The 18,871-nt window shown below is 56.0% G+C and overlaps 1 protein-coding gene across 6 annotated transcripts in view; it reads left to right on the top strand.

Moving 5' to 3' along the window:
- The window catches only part of LOC138522091 (uncharacterized), a 300,314-nt gene that overhangs the window by 91,460 nt on the left and 189,983 nt on the right, over positions 1-18,871 (top strand). The gene's annotated exons all lie outside the window — the stretch shown is intronic.

Here is an 18,871-nt window from a genome sequence, read left to right as displayed (position 1 = left end):
CCTGCCAGCAGGCCCCCACCCATGTCCAACTCATGTCTCCCACCACCCCCACCCCCCAGCACTGTGGGGCACCTGCCAGCAGGCCCCCACCCATGTCCAACTCATGTTCCCCACCGCCCCCACCCCCCAGCACTGTGGGGCACCTGCCAGCAGGCCCCCCACCCATGTCGTCCCACCCCCCCACCCCCCAGAATTGTGGGGCACCTGCCAGCAGGCCCCCACCCATGTCCAACTCATGTCTCCCACCACCCCCACCCCCCAGCACTGTGGGGCACCTGCCAGCAGGCCCCCACCGATGTCCAACTCATGTCTCCCACCACCCCCACCCCCCAGCACTGTGGGGCACCTGCCAGCAGGTCCCCACCCATGTCCAACTCATGTCTCCCACCACCCCCACCCCCCAGCACTGTGGGGCACCTGCCAGCAGGCCCCCACCCATGTCCAACTCATATCTCCCACCACCCCCCAGCACTGTGGGGCACCTGCCAGCAGGCCCCCACCCATGTCCAACTCATGTTCCCCACCACCCCCACCCCCCATCAGTGCAGGGGCACCCTCCACCAGGCCCCCACCCATGTCTCCCAGCACCCCCACCCCCCAGCACTGTGGGGCACCTGCCAGCAGGCCCCCACTCAATTCTCCCACCGCCCCCACCCCCCAGCAGTGCGGGGGCACCCTCCACCAGGCCCCCACCCATGTCTCCCACCCCCTCCACCCTCCAGCACTGTGGGGCACCTGCCAGCAGGCCCCCACCCATGTCCAACTCATGTTCCCCAGCCAACATGTCATCACAATCTAGATCCCTGGTCCCTATGGTCAGCCCCCAAATGCAAAACACCCACCCGAGTATTGCATCCACCCACTCATAATTGGCAATTACATCACAGAACACCAATTGCAAGTTCCGAAACAAACACATTTCCCTCACATACACCCAATGGGTGTCAGTGAATCTCAAAACCCATATCATGAAATGCATGAAACCAATGAGATGATACTACACATCGAAGTATGATAAAAAAAATGTATTAAAGCAAACATAAATAGAATCAAATATAAAGAAACAAAAATGTGAATGTACAAAAATCAAAAGAAGCATGTCCGTGAAAAAAAGCAAAACCAAAAATCATATCCCAAAGTAATGGTGTCCAAAGTCACTGTCCACAAAACAAAATCCAATGGGAAATAAAAAAGAAAGCCATTGCTCCTTTGTTAAAATGTGAAAGAAAAATACAATCCAACAGTAAACTATGTACATGGGAACAAGCCAGGGTCCATTATCCCAACAAAAGAAAGGAAACCTATCTAACTACACTAACTAATAAAATAAACTATATACAAAAATGTGGCCAATGTCCGAAAGGTCCAAATAAAATCCAAACAAAAATGAAACCTAACACTACCTACATAACTATGTACAAGGGCAGCGGGCTAGTTTGACGGCTCACTTGTGGATGTCCCGGGCCAGGGCATCATCGAACTCCTGCTCAATGTCCCGGAGGCGGTCCTCCTCCATGGCTCCGAGGGTCCGCAGGGCCGTCGACGTGTCCACCTCCAAACCCCTGCGGATTGCCTCGAGGCACTCGGCCCGCCTCAGGGCCCTCCGCATGGAGTTCTCCGTCCTGACCATTGTGAGCCGTGCCTCTTCCGCCCGCTGCCGCTCCGCATCTATGGCGTGGCCCAACCGCTGCCACACGGAAGACACTCTCTGTCCTGGGTCCTCCTGCCCTCCGGCCGATGCCTGCCCCTCCGATGGTTGAAAGCCCCGAGCCTTCATGGCTCCCACCACGTTGCTGCTGCTGCTGTGCCTCTGCCCGTGCACTGCCTCCTGCTGCCTGCACATCCTCCGCCGGCTGGGGTGCAGTCGTTGATGTGGCCACCCCTGCTGGACGTCCGACTCCCGACTGTGGCAGGGATGCCTCCTCCACCAGCCTGGCTGCACCGTCAGAGGCAGCTCCACAGGGCACTCAGGTGACTGATGGGTGGGAAGATGGCACGGAGGACGACTGGCGCGTAGGGGGTTCAGTTGAGGAGGGGGTCGTAGCAAGCCCCAGCAAACGGAGGAATCCGGCCTGGGTGACCTGTCCCAGCAGGCTGACGTGGTCAACGAACCATTCGAGATGACGTGCAGTCTCCTCATGAAAAGACTGCAGGTCACCTCGCATGGCCCGTTGACGCAACGCCACACCAGTCAGACAGGCTCAACCCGGACCAGGATAGCCACGTCCGCAGGCAGAGGAAGGCCAGTTGACGTGAGCTCATCCCCTGCCTGAAAACGGGTCTGGACGTAGGCATCCCTGCTGGTGCAAGATGATGCAGGGACAGGATCAGGGACAGGATTGCACACAGGCACCTCCGCGGCGGCCTGTGCTGCCTCCTGTCCCTGGTCCTGCACTGCACCACTAGCACCAGTGGGATCCCCACCTCCAGACCCCGTCTCTGGTGCTTGCACGGCCTCCTCCTCCACCAAACCCCCCACCAACCTGGATGACTCCGTGGCATCTTCCCCTGTTGGGCCCTGTGGGGTCCCAGCTGCCCCTTCTGCTGCCGAGGAGTCCAACTCCAACCTCCGCCTCTTGGACCTCCCCCCGGCAGCGGCGGCCTGGGATGCGGCACCGGACTCCTCCCTCCCCGACGAGATCACAACATGGGAGGGGAGCCGGGCCTTGCGTCTCCGGCTGGCGGTGGGATCCCCGCCGCTGTGCTCCACAGCACCTTCTCCGCCCTCTTCATCAGTTGACGCTGCAGACAGGGAGAAATAAAACACAGGCATCAGGGCACTGTACAATGGACACATACACACATGACAGTTGTACATGAGTGGCATTGGCAAACCTCAGACATGTCATCACAATCCCCAACACACATGTCATTTCAACTCGCACACATGAGCCATACCACAGCCATATCGTAACTGCCAGCACCATCCATACACATACAACAGCATGAGCAGGCAAAGGTGAGCCAGACATCACATGCAACACAGGAAGTGCACCACACATGTACACACACCACCACACTTGCATGCATGTGTACACCTCTGCCAAGTGTCGCAGTGTTCAGATGGGCATCCATGTCACATCTGCCAATCAGGCTTCCACATACCGCTGTCACATGCATCCATGTTGCATCACTGTTGCACCCTTGTCAAATACACACACATGCACACAGTGCTGATACATGCAGCCGAAAACAACATACATGCGTGACATCACGGACATGTCTACTTACATACACATTCATCCAAACATGTGTGCCCACACAACTGCATTTGGCATGCAAGCCTACACACACAAGCACCATCCATGTCTCACACATTCCAGCCCTCGCATGTGTTAGTCCACGGCCCTGTACACCCCCACCCATACTCGACCCCATACAAACAGATGTGCAACCTGCACACTACTGAAAAATCACCACACGCACTGCTCACAATCAGGATGCATGTACACTTACCGCTGGACTCCAGACGGGTCTGCCTCTCAAGGACCTGGACGTGGAGCGCTGGGGATATGCGTTCCAGGACCCTCATCTGTTCTTCCGACAAGTGGCCCCGGCGCCCCTTGGCATCCGCTACCTTCAAGAGGCGCCGGGCCTTGTTCAGGGTCCTGGACCTGAAGTCCTCCCAGCGCTTCTTGACATGTTGTAAGTCGCGGACTGCCACCCCCTCTGCGTTGATGGCAGTCACGATGTCAGTCCAGATCCGAGTCCGTCCTTCCTTGTCGGCGCGGGAACTTCCAAAGAGGGCATCATACTGCCCCAGGACTTGCTCCACCAGGACACCAACTTCGGTGGCACTGAAGCTGGTGCCCCTCTGCCTCTCTGGCCGGGGGTTGTCAGTGGTGTCAGATGGTGTTTGCCCCGACATGACAACCCCAGAGGCAGGAGTGGGTGGGCAACTGGGTCCTGGGGCTGGTCTGTGGAGCGATGGAATCCCAGTCGGGAGTCTTCGGTTCCAGCAGGGGTGGTCACAGCAACAGCACCCCTGGCTGATGTGCAGGCAGCAAATGGCAGGGCACGTGGGCAGCAGGCAGTCAGGCAGCAGCAGATGGCAGGTGGGAGCGTGCTCGGGGCTCTGGGGGGCAGTAGTTCGGCCTTCTGGGCAGGAGCGTGGTCTTCCGTGTGCTTATGCGTGGCCAGCTTGATACGGAGTGATTTGGCACGTGAAAAATCTGCACGTCAGCATGTAATTCGAGGAAAGGCCCTTAGCGCGTAAGCGCGTCTGCACGCATACGCATTTTCATTGGACAGAAGGCCCCTCAAGCGCCCCTGTGACGTGACGCGTACAGACGTGCATGGGCATTTCAGCGCACGTGAAAAACTGCACGTCCGCGTGTAATACGAGGAAAGGGCCCATGCGCGTAAGCACCCGTGAAAAACTGCACGTCCGCGTGTAATACGAGGAAAGGGCCCATGCGCGTAAGCGCGCGTGGAAAACTGCACGTCCGCGTGTAATACGAGGAAAGGGCCCATGCACGTAAGCGCGCGTGGAAAACTGCACATCCGCGTGTAATACGAGGAAAGGGCCCATGCGCGTAAGTGACGTGACGCGCGCGTGCGTTCCCCTCAGCACGGGTTAAAGGTGAGCGCGCCCAGCAGTTCGCTGTACGTGCCTTTTGTGGAGACCGACGTGTGTTGCTGCTTCCTGTTGTTTCACGCGCCATCACAACTTCACAGCTATCAAGGACGTATCTCTTCTTTTGGCGGGGGTATTGGCTACGCGTGTTTTTCTGCATCGCGCTAGTCAGACGGTGAGTCGCACACGCTCTTTTTCCCACTGCGGGTGCCCCTGTGTATCGCACCCATTTTCGATGTCATAGTAGCCTGCGTGTCCCACGCGTACGCGTTATTCGTGTTACTGGGTGCCACCGCGTACTGCGGGAGGTTGAATCCACGCACGTAGGCTGCAGGGTTGCGTGCACGGTTTTACTGCAGTTTTGGGGTGCCTGAGCGTTGCGTGACCCGTCACCACATCACCAGGGTCACATACAGCCTTGCAGGTGCAGGGGGGCTGTTAACATCTTGCTTCCCACCCCCTTCACCCCAATTGCCCAGGTCAATTGTTGTGTACACCTCCCATTGGCACCACTCCATCTGTGCCAGCACTACTACATCTGTGCCATGGTTGGGAGGCCACCAAAGGTGAGGGGCGCCTCAGCTGGGCGTCCTCCTCGTGGCGGGCGTGGTCGGGGACGTGGCCGTGGTGACCAGGGAGTAGGGAGACTCCAGGGTGTCCAGGGCAGCCACAGAGGGGGAAGAGGCAGGGGTGCGCCACTTGAGCACAATGTTGTGCCATGTTTCGGTGCAGCCATGCCACCACCCCCTGTGGTTCCGGGGGATGCAGCTCCTGCATCTGGCACTGGCACCCGTACGACTCGGCAGTCCGTTCCATCGACTGCCACGGGCCCAAGGGTAGTGGTAGCTGCAGGTGCAGCTGTGGACACCGCCACCCAGGCTCAGGATCTGCCAGCGCAGGCTGCGTTGGCACTTGAAGAGCCCTTGGTAGATCTCCAACAGGCCAGGGGGGAAACCATAGGGGCACGCCGGACTGCTCAGACCAAGACACGTGTCCCTGGGGCAGTCATGTCATCTGCTGCCCCGATCAGCCGGGTGTTGGCAAGTGCAGGGGCAGATGCACCCAACAGCACCCCGGTTGTGAGTCTGCCAACCAGGACCGTTGCGGTCAATGACCCTGCCACAGCTGATGTTGCTGCGCAGGGTCCATTAGTGGGCACCCAGCTGCCACTGACACAAGTCAGGCCTTTGGTCATCCCTCCACCTGCCACTCCCTTGGCTCAATCCACTGAACCCACTGGCCATACTGGTCAGGGCGGCATTAGCCAGCCAGGGTCTGCGCCACGGTCCAAGAGGAGGAAGGTTGCACCTGCAGCACAGGCTGGGACCCCACACACAGCCACGACCTCCTGCACGTCGAGGAAGAAGCCTTTCTGTAAGCAGGAACTGGACTTCCTCGTGGACTACGTGCGGGGCCACAGCCGTGACATGCTAGTGAGTGCCAATAGTCAGACTACGGCTGCCCAACGTGACACCCACTGGAAGCATGTTGCGGAACATGTCAGTTCATTCGGCCATGAGGTGCGCACGGCGCAGGAGTGCAAAAAGCGTTGGAATGACATCAAGCGCAGCACTAAGGCTAAGCGTGCCTCTAATTACAACTTGACTCTGGTGACTGGCGGTGGGCCTGCACCAGAGGAGGAAGAACTCACTCCGCATGAGGCTCTCGTTGCGGAGTTCATACCACCTGAATTGGTCGAAGGAGTGGGAGAGATGCTGGACTTTGATGCCCAGTCCAGTGAGTGTTGATGCGTGTTTGTTGAGGACGTGTGTGTTTCACTTGTGGGATGTGTTGTGCATGATTGCTGCTACATGTGACGTGTACATGGCTCTGATGTGTAAGTAATGCAATGCTTCCGTCATGCATGTCTCCTCTGCCTGCATGCGGGACTCCATGTGGGCATGCTCCCTTGCCCCTCCTCCGCCACTCTGCACCCCAGTTCCACCTTTGCACTGGTCTGCTTCAATCTTGCCAATGTGTAGTTTCATGTTCATGTGTCCTGTGTAGATGCTAACTTCCAGCGTAGAAACTGCCAGACACATGCCGTGTGGTACAGCCTTAGTACTCGATGCAGGGTATCTCACTTGTGTACTGTGCATGGGTCGGATGCCCCGCAGGGACATGAGTGCCCATTCATGCTCCATGTGCATTGCATGCATGCCCCTATGTGTCCTTGACTGGATGATCACTGTAATATGAGTCCTTGGTTACATACATTGCCTGCCATCTCATCAGCCTCCCCATGTCAACTGTGGCTCAGTCCTGCGTTGCACACATGTTTAGGCTCTGACAATCTGTGTGGCTCACAGGCCTCAGCCTGTTCAATGGCCAATGACTCTGTCCAACTCTTGTTGTGTCTTCTTCACACGTGGGCGGCCTCCGGAGTTTTCATCATGTGTCCTGCCTACTGTCCCAGCATCATTTGCAGTGTTGTAATTTGAATCACATTAAGCTGTTGATGCCAGTCAACACTGCCTGTCAATACACAGGTGTATGGTCAGCCTTTTGATACCATGCTAGGCATCCCTGCTTTGGTACTGGGGTGGAGGGGTGCTTGGCTTCTAGACATGGTACACATTGAATGCACAATGCATGTGATGTGTGAATTTGACATTGCACTGCCTTCACATTTCCTGGCACACACCATGGAGTGCTTGTACATGTAGGTAGTGAGTGGCGTACACATTTTCTGCACTGCATAGACCCACTTCCATGGAAACTGCCACCTTTCAACAGGTCTGATCACAGAAGCTATTCAAAGTAGACCCAGCATGCATGCCAGGTCATATGTTGTGTGTCACATGTCTGCCGGATGCCTTTGCTGTCGGTGTGTGTGTGTGTCGTGTGCTTCTGACATGTGTAGTGACCTTTTTTCTCTCTATTTTTCGGGTGATGACGCAATGGAGGCAGAGGATGGTGTTGTCATGCCAGACACAGGGTTGGTACCACATCAACCCGGCACTAGTGGGGGTCGTGGGGTTGTAGGCCACGAAAACCCCCAAGTGCTGCAGTCCATCTTGTCTCTGGCTGCCTATGAGTCCAGCCTTGATGACGACTCTGACGTCCATGTTGAGTTGGATGAGCATCAAGTCCATGTGTCAGGGGTGAGTGATTCTGATGTGGACACTCCTCTGTCTGCGACACCTGCACTGAGGGTTCAGACAGTCTTGGTTCCTTCGCCCGTGGTGGATCGGGACGCAGGGTCACCCTCCACACCAGTCACTGATGTGCCTGGGACATCACGTCGACAGGGGCATGTAGTCGTGCAGCGGTAGGCGGTGCCAACACAGCAAGGACCCCTGATCCTTGGGTCCCGCAGGGGTCAAGCCCGGCGATGCGGTCGCCGCGCGCAATCGCTGTATACTGAGTGGGAGCAAGACATGACTGCCAATTCCGAACGGCAGGGGGCAGCAATGGAGAACATCGCTGAGAGCATGGAGCGTGTGGCCCGATCTGTGCTACCCCCTGCTAGGCAGGTTCTTCTCCAGCAGCAGGCGGCACGGTCCACGGCCCGCTCGCTCAGGCTGGGCATGGCGGCCTCAGACAGGGCACGCCAGGCTGAAATGTCGTCTCTGCGTCAAGCAATTGCTGCTCACGCAGAGGCGCACATGGATGCCCTGAGGGAGGAGTATGCTTCCCTCAGATCCACTCTGGGTGTCCTTATGATGTCCCAGAGGCAGCAGGCAGAGGAGAGGTTTGCACAGCTTGAGCGTACCATCTCGGCTGAGCTACAGGCTTGCCGGGAGGGGCAGCGGTTGTCCAGCCATGCCTTGCAGGAGGAACTCCGTGTTACACGTGCTACCTTGCAAGAGGAAGCACGTGTATCACATGAGGTTCTGCATGCAGACCTATGTCACATCGCCACACAGAACCAGGCTCACCCGTCTGGCAGACTTGCTGCCGACGAGGGGCAAGCTGCGGCTTGGCATGGCCAGGCTACTGTGCCACGTCCTCCTTTACAGGATGAGCCAGACTCGGATGACCATCTATCTCCCACATAGGTCGGGCTGTGCAGGCGTTGAGCCCATGGAGGTTTTTTTTTTTTGGCTCCGCATCATCGCATGTGGATGTTGAGCAGCACCCTGTACCTCCCCCCTCCTGGGTGCCTCCCCTCCCGCCCGGGTCGTATGTGGCCATTTTTGATTTTTCTTTTAGTTTAGTTAGTTAAGTTTCTGTTTGATAGTTAGTTTCAATAGGTAATGTAGGTTTTCCATTGTTAGTGTAATTAGTTAATAGTTGATTTAGTTTAAAATTGCTAGTCTATTGTGCTTTCATGTGACGGTGCAGTGCTTTGTGGCTTTTGAAGGCATCCACTGTCTGTTCCAGCTGGGCCCTTCATGGTTATCTTGTGTATGTGTTTGCTGCTTGGGGTCCTTGACTCACATGTGCCACTCCTGCCTCCCTTATCCATGGGCTCGCAAGGATGGTTCAGTGTTACAGAATATTACACAAGGGCTTTGGACTGTCGTATCTGTGGCATGTCTGGTGCTGTGTGACTTGTGTTGACACCCCTAGTGGGGATGATTTTGGTGTCATTGTCCACTGTTCGGCTTTTGCTAGATGGGGTGTGTCATGATTAATGTGTACATTGATTGCTATGCATTGTGTAGTATGTTTCATATCTTTCCTGTATACGTGCTTGTTGCAATTCATGCTGTAGATAGTGTACCACACTTTGGATGTGAAAGACGGACTGATGGTGTGATTTGTGATGTAACTCTCTGACATGGTCAAGTAATGAGATGCCTGATGAGACACACACAGATGACTTTGAAGCATTAATCATGTGTTTCATGCCCTTTCTGCAGGGGGATGAGCCTCCAGAGCACCTTTGCCAACAGACATGGCCCATTGGACGATGGAATTCTGGACCCGTTTGTTGGTGCCCACATGCACATGTGTGCACAAGCAGAGGCACAGTGATTGCAGACCCACATCCTAGAACTGCTGACATGTTCCAAGGAACTCTAGGCAAGGTGAGCATCACAGGGGGGCCACGACACAGCAAAGCTTGCACCACGCGAGTTGCACATGCAGGCTTAGTCACAGCACTGAGGGTGAGCTTAGACGAATATTGGTGTTGAAGCACACAATGCAGCTCAGATGTGTTTGTGGACTGATGGCTGTTGATAGTAGGGTTGTCTGGGACACATGCAGGGGCAACTTGCTCTGAAGTCATGGCTTGCTACATGGGTCTGTCTGCTTACCCAGGGAACATTGCATGTTGTGTGAATTGTGACACATTGGTGTTCCATTTGCCACGCACCCACCGGCGGCTGACTTACTGCATTGACTGTGTATGACCCGTCACAGGGGTAATGTTATATATGGGTACGAAGCATCTACACCAGATTGTCTGTTTGTAGAGTAGTTTGTTGCTATGGGGCATGTTTGGTGGTGTGTTTTTGTGTAATTGGCACGTACAGGTTGTTGACTGTGGCTCTCTTTGCAGCATTGCAGTGCTCCTGTAACCGGACCTGAGAGTGCGCAGGCAGGAGGCCAGCACTCAAAACCAGAGCTAAGTGTCTTGTTGTTTTTCTTTCAAACTGCTCTGCATAGGCTTGCTGGGGAGTGTACTAATGCATGGATGTATGTGTGATTCAATTTGGTATGTTTTTTTCCCCCTAATCACCCGGAATCCTATGCAATTTTGAACCCTGTACCCTCTACCCAGTGTTCCTGCTTCCCGTACCTATCCACGCAATGTTCCCTAACCCTCTTTCCCCGCTGGGGTTGCTGATGCCTGTGTAAACCCCGAACTTGCAGGCGCCAAAACCCTAGAGGGGGTGGTTGGTTCGTGCCACTCCTAAGCCTGGACTACAGAAGGCCATGACAATGATGTCCAAGTTTGTTTGGATTGTGTGTGTTCATGCAGGTAGTACATTTTTGTGCATTCCCTACTTTCATGTGTCATTCCTCCTGCCCTCTCCTGCCACTCATTCCAGTTATCCAGTGTGCCAACACCTGTCCCGACTGCATAATCCCTGACCCTCCTTCCCCACCAGGGTCTCAGAGGCCTGTGTGAGTTTGACCTTGCAGGCACCCGGGACACGGTGGGGGTGGTTGTTTCGTGACACTCCCGCGCCTGTACACGGGACCTGTGACAATACACATCCGTTCATGATGCATCATCCTATGTTATGTACCACACATGGTTCACATCCTGTTGTGACATTGTTTTACTGTGCTACCTTGGTTGTTGCATCATTGTGGAAGTACTTGGCCTTTGTGAGGTACTGCTACGTCAAGTCATCTACTGGAGGGTGTTCGGGTTCGTTTTTATGCCTTGGATTTTGTTATTTTGGAAATGAGGGTGGACTCTGAGGGTGCAGGCACCTTTTTACACACAAGGTGGGATATGGTGACGAAGGGTAAAGGTGATCCTGTGGCCAGGTGGAATTGAGGGTTGAAGGCTCCATGACCCAGGTGCAGTTGTTCAGTGGGTCATGGTCATTTGTGAGGGGGGGGGTTGTTGTTGATAGTTGCCTTGCCCTGCAGTGTGATGGGAACTCTGACATAGTAATGGTGGTATCCTATGTACATGTTGTGTTCTGCTGATCAATGCCTGTTCATGTGTTGTGTTTTCCTTTCAGGTGCGAGGGGATAGTTGTGGTTTGACATGCTGGGGTGTACACATGGTGGATGTTCACATGTGATGTGTAGGGAACACTGATGGTCACTTGAGTGCACATGCATATGTGGAGTGCATGTCCTTGCAGACCCACACACTTGCACTCTGATGCACTACATGTACTTCCACGCTTGCATATCCACGTGTACACTGTTTGCCTTCTGGTGCCCACTGCTTCCCTGCAGCACATGTTCTGTGACCGATTATGGATCCAGTACATGCCTAATTTGATGTTTGATGTGGTCTGTCATTTAGATGTGATGCTCAGGGTGTGCATCACACACAATGGCTGTTCACTGTGCTGTGCGCTGAGCAGTGTATTGCAGGAGTAGGACACTGCACACATGAGCTGCAGTGTTGATTTTGCAATGCATAATGTGCATGTAGACAGGCATTCATTGTTATGTTACGTCTACGACTGTTGTAATGCATTTGGAAATGACTTATTTTGGGTGGGAGATTTTGTTGGTCTGTCATTTCATCTGATTCCGGGTCAGGCATCATTGTCTGATGCCACTGTACATTTAGGACATGGCAATGTGTACCTTATCGTTACTGTGTTGGTGTATGGGTATTGCTTGCCATGTCATGTTGTGGTTTGGGAGGGTTTGAGTGACATGACAGTGATGGCCATGGCCTGTTTTGCAGGTGTGTGTGATGCACACCTTGCATGTCAGGGTCATCCGCTTCTCAGAGCAACTAGCTGGGGGTAGATTTCTCTCTGCGGCAGGGCCCTCCCCCTGGAACAGACTTTCTGCCTGACTTGAACTTGAGGGGAACCATCTCCAGTTCTGGAAGCACCTCAAGACCTTCCTCTTTGCTTCTGCTTACTCTCTGCCTCTTCCTTGCAGAATTCTTCACTGGAACTGCACAGGAGCTGCAATTGGGCCACTCTCACCGACCTCGGTCCCTGGCCCAGCCACTCTCCACTTGCACTGGCTCCCTGGCAACCACTGCACTGCGGTACTGTCTCTCTATCCCTACAGCCCCCCCTTCCCAGCACTTGTCTGCACTTACCTTTGCAGTTGCCACCAGCCAACCTATGTATTATTTTTTTGGGCTACTTCCCCTGTACTGGACTCCCCCCACCTTTCCCCTTGCACTTTTCCCTTCCCCCTACCCCTGCACTTGCACGATCTCAATGACACCTGGCCTAGTAGTACCGTTGTCTGTCTTCCCTTGTTCCCCCCTCCCTGCCTCATCGCGCCTTGAAATACTTGTGTATGGGCCATATCATGTCATATGTCATGTGTGCCTTTTGGTCACACAGGATAGCTTGTGTTTAAGTAGCTAGGGATGCAGACGATGTGGCACTACCATGGCAACTATCTCAGGGTGGTAGGGTTGTGACAGTTGACTGTCTCTTTGTCATCATCGATTGTCACCTGGTATGTGCCAGGCCTGTGTGCACTCCGCAGGGGTGGGAGTTTAGGTGAAAAATGTGGCCACAAGCTGGGTCCGGGCTTCCTTGCCACGTGCCCTGTCCCCTCCCATGGGCAGCGCCTGTGCCTGTGGTTGGGGATGTGGGGGCACCACCATGTCCACCGGGAGCCCCTGCCGTGTTGCAACATTGTGCAGGACACATGCTGCCACAATGATCCTGCACACTAATGGTGGTGCATAGAGTAGTTGCCCACCAGAGCGGTCAAGGGAGCGGAAGGGTGACTTCAGCACTCCGAATGTGCGCTCCACTATGCCCCTGGTTGCAATATGGGCGGCATTGTATCTTACCTGGGGTGGTGTGGTGGGGTTCCGGATTGGCGTCATCATGTGGTTGCTCAGAGGGTAGGCACTGTCCCCTGGGGAGGTGATAATAGTTGAGATTATTAGGGTTTGGATATTTGTCTGTGTGTGACTTGCATGCATGTGCAAGGGCATTTGTACTGATCTAGGAGCCATGTGTCGCCATGCTGCCCAGCTTCCAGGGCCCGGCTCAGGGCGGACATTCTGTATATGAAACTGTCATGGGTGGAGCCAGGGTAGTTTGCATAGACAGAGGTGATGATTCCCTTTGCATCGCATACCACCTGTACATTGATGGAATGCCAGTGCTTGCGGTTTCGGTAGATGTGCTCAGTGGCCCTAGGTGGACGTAGGGCCACATGGGTGCAATCTATGGCACCGAGCACTTTGGGGAAGTGTGCCACCCTGAAAAAATCCAGGACAACGGCCTGCCTTTCTGCAGGTGTTCTGGGCATGTATATGTGCCTGCGGACTGAGGGGCGCGCTGTCATGATTGCCAGTACCTGGTGTAGGCAGCGTGACTGCGTGGCCTGTGAGACCCCCCCCACTATGGCAGTGGTCCGCTGAAATGACCCAGTGGCCAAAAAATGCAGGACATTGAGCAGCTTCTCCAAGGGGCTCAATGCTTGGGAGCAAAGGGTGGGGGATGTAAGGTCATCTTCCCACTCCCTGACCAGGTCTAGGATGATATGAGGTGGAAACCTATACCTGCCGTAGACCTGGTCGTCGGGCATCCCAAAAAGGCTTGTCCGTGGTGCGAAAATGCGTGCCTTGCTATTCTCCTCCTCCTGCGGTGTCCCACGATCAGTGCAGCGACAAATGGGGCATTCATCGTAGCTGTATATACGCGTTTGTTGTTTGCGTGCACTTTTATGCTGTGCGCGGGGACGCGTCCGCCTGCCTTCGTGTGGGCGGACGCATTGACGCCTGTGCACGTCTTTTGCCGTGCGCGGGTTTCCCGTATTCGGATAAGTGGTATGACTGTACGTCCGAGTGTCATCGCGTGTGATCGGAGGGGAGTGAGCGGACACGCGATTGGCCTGGGTACGTGTGTTTCGGGGTGCGCGGGAAGTTCCACACACGATTAGCCTGGGTACGTGTGTTCTGGGGTGCGCGGGAACTTTCACACGCGATTGGTGGAAATCCACGTGTGTTCTGTCATCACGTGCAATGAGGGAAACACCCGCGCGCGTCACGTCACAGACGCGCTCACGCGCTAAGGGCCTTTGGTCCAATGAAATCGCATATGCGTGCTGCCGTGCATACGCGCTAAGGGCCTTTCCTTGAATTACAAGCTGCCGTGCAGATTTTTCACGTGCCAAATCACTCCGTATCAAGCTGGCCACGCGTAAGCACACGGAAGACCACGCTCCTGCCCAGAAGGCTGAGCTACTGCCCCCCAGAGCCCTGAGCACACTCCCACCTGCCATCTGCTGCTGCCTGACTGCCTGCTGCCCACGTGCCCTGCCATTTGCTGCCTGCACATCAGCCAGGGGTGCTGTTGCTGTGACCACCCCTGCTGGAACTGAAGACTCCCGACTGGGATTCCATCGCTCCACAGCCCAGCCCCAGGACCCAGTTGCCCACCGACTCCTGCCTCTGGGGTTGTCATGTCGGGGCAAACACCATCTGAGACCACTGACAACCCCCGGCCAGAGAGGCAGAGGGGCACCAGCTTCAGTGCCACCGAAGTTGGTGTCCTGGTGGAGCAAGTCCTGGGGCAGTATGATGCCCTCTTCGGAAGTTCCCGCGCCGACAAGGAAGGACGGACTCGGATCTGGACTGACATTGTGACTGCTATCAACGCGGAGGGGGTGGCAGTCTGCGACTTACAACATGTCAAGAAACGCTGGGAGGACTTCAGGTCCAGGACCCTGAACAAGGCCCGGCGCCTCTTGAAGGCAGCGGATGCCAAGGGGCGCTGGGGCCACTTGTCGGAAGAACAGATGAGGGTCCTGGAACGCATATCCCCAGCGCTCCACATCCAGGTCCTTGAGAGGCAGACCCGTCTGGAGTCGAGCGGTAAGTGTATATGCATCCTGATTGTGAGCAGTGCGTGTGGTGATTTTTCAGTAGTGCGCAGGTTGCACATCTGTTTGTATGGGGTCGAGTATGGGTGGGGGTGTACAGGGCCGTGGGCTAACACATGCGAGGGCTGGAATGTGTGAGACATGGGTGGTGCTTGTGTGTGTAGGCTTGCATGCCAAATGCAGTTGTGTGGGCACACATGTTTGGATGAATGTGTATGTAAGTAGACATGTCCGTGATGTCACGCATGTATGTTGTTTTCGGCTGCATGTATCAGCACTGTGTGCATGTGTGTGTATTTGACAAGGGTGCAACAGTGATGCAACATGGATGCATGTGACAGCGGTATGTGGAAGCCTGATTGGCAGATGTGACATGGATGCCCATCTGAACACTGCGACACTTGGCAGAGGTGTACACATGCATGCAAGTGTGGTGGTGTGTGTACATGTGTGGTGCACTTCCTGTGTTGCATGTGATGTCTGGCTCACCTTTGCCTGCTCATGCTGTTGTATGTGTATGGATGGTGCTGGCAGTTGCGATATAGCTGTGGTATGGCTCATGTGTGCGAGTTGAAATGACATGTGTGTTGGGGATTGTGATGACATGTCTGAGGTTTGCCAATGCCACTCATGTACAACTGTCATGTGTGTATGTGTCCATTGTACAGTGCCCTGATGCCTGTGTTTTATTTCTCCCTGTCTGCAGCGTCAACTGATGAAGAGGGCGGAGAAGGTGCTGTGGAGCACAGCGGCGGGGATCCCACCGCCAGCCGGAGACGCAAGGCCCGGCTCCCCTCCCATGTTGTGATCTCGTCGGGGAGTGAGGAGTCCGGTGCCGCGTCCCAGGCCGCAGCTGCCGGGGGGAGGTCCAAGAGGCGGAGGTTGGAGTTGGACTCCTCGGCAGCAGAAGGGGCAGCTGGGACCCACAGGGCCCAACAGGGGAAGATGCCACGGAGTCATCCAGGTTGGTGGGGGGTTTGGTGGAGGAGGAGGCCGTACAAGCACCAGAGACGGGGTCTGGAGGTGGGGATCCCACTGGTGCTAGTGGTGCAGTGCAGGACCAGGGACAGGAGGCAGCACAGGCCGCCGCGGAGGTGCCTGTGTGCAATCCTGTCCCTGATCCTGTCCCTGCATCATCTTGCACCAGCAGGGATGCCTACGTCCAGACCCGTTTTCAGGCAGGGGATGAGCTCACGTCAACTGGCCTTCCTCTGCCTGCGGACGTGGCTATCCGGGTCCGGGTTGAGCCTGTCTGACTGGTGTGGCGTTGCGTCAACGGGCCATGCGAGGTGACCTGCAGTCTTTTCATGAGGAGACTGCACGTCATCTCGAATGGCTCGTTGACCACGTCAGCCTGCTGGAACAGGTCACCCAGGCCGGATTCCTCCGTTTGCTGGGGCTTGCTACGACCCCCTCTTCAACTGAACCCCCTACGCGCCAGTCATCCTCCGTGCCATCTTCCCACCCATCAGTCACCTGCGTGCCCTGTGGAGCTGCCTCTGACGGTGCGGCCAGGCTGGTGGAGGAGGCATCCCTGCCACAGTCGGGAGTCGGACGTCCAGCAGGGGTGGCCACATCAACGACTGCACCCCAGCCGGCGGAGGATGTGCAGGCAGCAGGAGGCGGTGCACGGGCAGAGGCACAGCAGCAGCAGCAACGTGGTGGGAGCTATGAAGGCTCAGGGCCTTCAACATCGGAGGGGCAGGCATCGGCCGGAGGGCAGGAGGACCCAGGACAGAGAGTGTCTTCCGTGTGGCAGCGGTTGGGCCACGCCATAGATGCGGAGCAGCAGCGGGCAGAAGAGGCACGGCTCACAATGGTCAGGGCGGAGAACTCCATGCGGAGGGCCCTGAGGCGGACCGAGTGCCTCGAGGCAATCCGCAGGGGTTTGGAAGTGGACACGTCGACGGCCCTGCGGACCCTCGGGGCCATGGAGGAGGACCACCTCCGGGACATTGAGCAGGAGTTCGATGATGCCCTGGCCCGGGACATCCACAAGTGAGCCGTCAAACTAGCCCGCTGCCCTTGTACATAGTTATGTAGGTAGTGTTAGGTTTCATTTTTGTTTGGATTTTATTTGGACCTTTCGCACATTGGCCACATTTTTGTATATAGTTTATTTTATTAGTTAGTGTAGTTAGATAGGTTTCCTTTCTTTTCTTGGGATAATGGACCCTGGCTTGTTCCCATGTACATAGTTTACTGTTGGATTGTATTTTTCTTTCACATTTTAACAAAGGAGCAATGCCCTTCTTTTTTATTTCCCATTGGATTTTGTTTTGTGGACAGTGACTTTGGACACCATTACTTTGGGATATGATTTTTGGTTTTGCTTTTTTTCACGGACATGCTTCATTTGATTTTTGTACATTCACATTTTTGTTTCTTTATTTTTGATTCTATTTATGTTTCCTTTAATACATATTTTTTGTCATACTTCGATGTGTAGTATCATCTCATTGTGTTCATGCATTTCATGATATGGGTTTTGAGATTCACTGACACCCATTGGGTGTATGTGAGGGAAATGTGTTTGTTTCGGAACTTGCAATTGGTGTTCTGTGATGTAATTGCCAATTATGAGTGGGTGGATGCAATACTCGGGTGGGTGTTTTGCATTTGGGGGCTGACCATAGGGACCAGGGATCTAGATTGTGATGACATGTTGGCTGGGGAACATGAGTTGCACATGGGTAGGGGCCTGCTGGCAGGTGCCCCACAGTGCTGGGGGGTGGGGGGGTGGGAGACATGGGTGGGGGCCTGGTGGAGGGTGCCCCCGCACTGCTGGGGGGTGGGGGTGGTGGGAGACATGGGTGGGGTCCTGCTGGCAGGTGCCCCACAGTGCTGGGGGGTGGGGGTCGTGGGAGACATGAGTTGAACATGGGTGGGGGCCTGCTGGCAGGTGCCCCACAATGCTGGGGAGTGGGGGGGTGGGAGACATGGGTGGGGGCCTGGTGGAGGGTGACCCGCACTGCTGGGGGGTGGGGGTGGTGGGAGACATGAGTTGGACATGGGTGGGGGCCTGCTGGCAGGTGCTCCACAGTGCTGGGGGGTGGGGGGGTGGGAGACATGGGTGGGGGCCTGGTGGAGGGTGACCCGCACTGTTGGGGGGTGGGGGTGGTGGGAGACATGAGTTGGACATGGGTGGGGGCCTGCTGACAGGTGCCCCACAGTGCTGGGGGGTGGGGGGGTGGGAGACATGGGTGGGGGCCTGGTGGAGGGTGCCCCTGCACTGCTGGGGGGTGGGGGTGGTGGGAGACATGGGTGGGGGCCTGGTGGAGGGTGCCCCTGCACTGCTGGGGGGTGGTGGGAGACATGGGTGGGGGCCTGGTGGAGCGTGCCCCTGCACTGCTGGGGGGTGGGGGTGATGGGAGACATGGGTGGGGGCCGGCTGGCAGGTGCCCCACAGTGCTGGGGGGTGGGGGTGCTGGGGAACATGAGTTGGACATGGGTGGGGGCCTGCTGGCAGATGCCCCACAGTGCTGGGGGGTGGGGGTGGTGGTGAACATGAGTTGGACATGGGTGGGGGCCTACTGGCAGGTGCCCCACAGTGCTGGGGGGTGGGGGTAGTGGGAGACATGAGTTGGACATGGGTGGGGGCCTGCTGGCAGGTGCCCCACAGTGATGGGGGGCGGGGGGGGTGGGAGACATGGGTGGGGGCCTGGTGGAGGGTGCCCCTGCACTGCTGGGGGGTGGGGGTGGTGGGAGACATGGGTGGGGGCCTGGTGGAGGGTGCCCCTGGTGGCTGGGGGTGCAGGGGGACATGCGTTGGTGGGCAGTAGTGCAAGTTGACATGTGGGTTGGCTGGGGGGCATGGCCATGGTGGATGGGGTGCCTGCAGGACATGTGCAGGGTAGGCCCCTGTGGTGTGAGCCACCTGCAGGGGCCGTG

The sequence above is a fragment of the Ambystoma mexicanum genome, chromosome 13 (genome assembly GCF_040938575.1).
Source record: "Ambystoma mexicanum isolate Mex_15411 chromosome 13, UKY_AmexF1_1, whole genome shotgun sequence".
Lineage (NCBI taxonomy): Eukaryota > Metazoa > Chordata > Amphibia > Caudata > Ambystomatidae > Ambystoma > Ambystoma mexicanum.
This window is presented reverse-complemented; position numbering and strand designations above follow the sequence as displayed.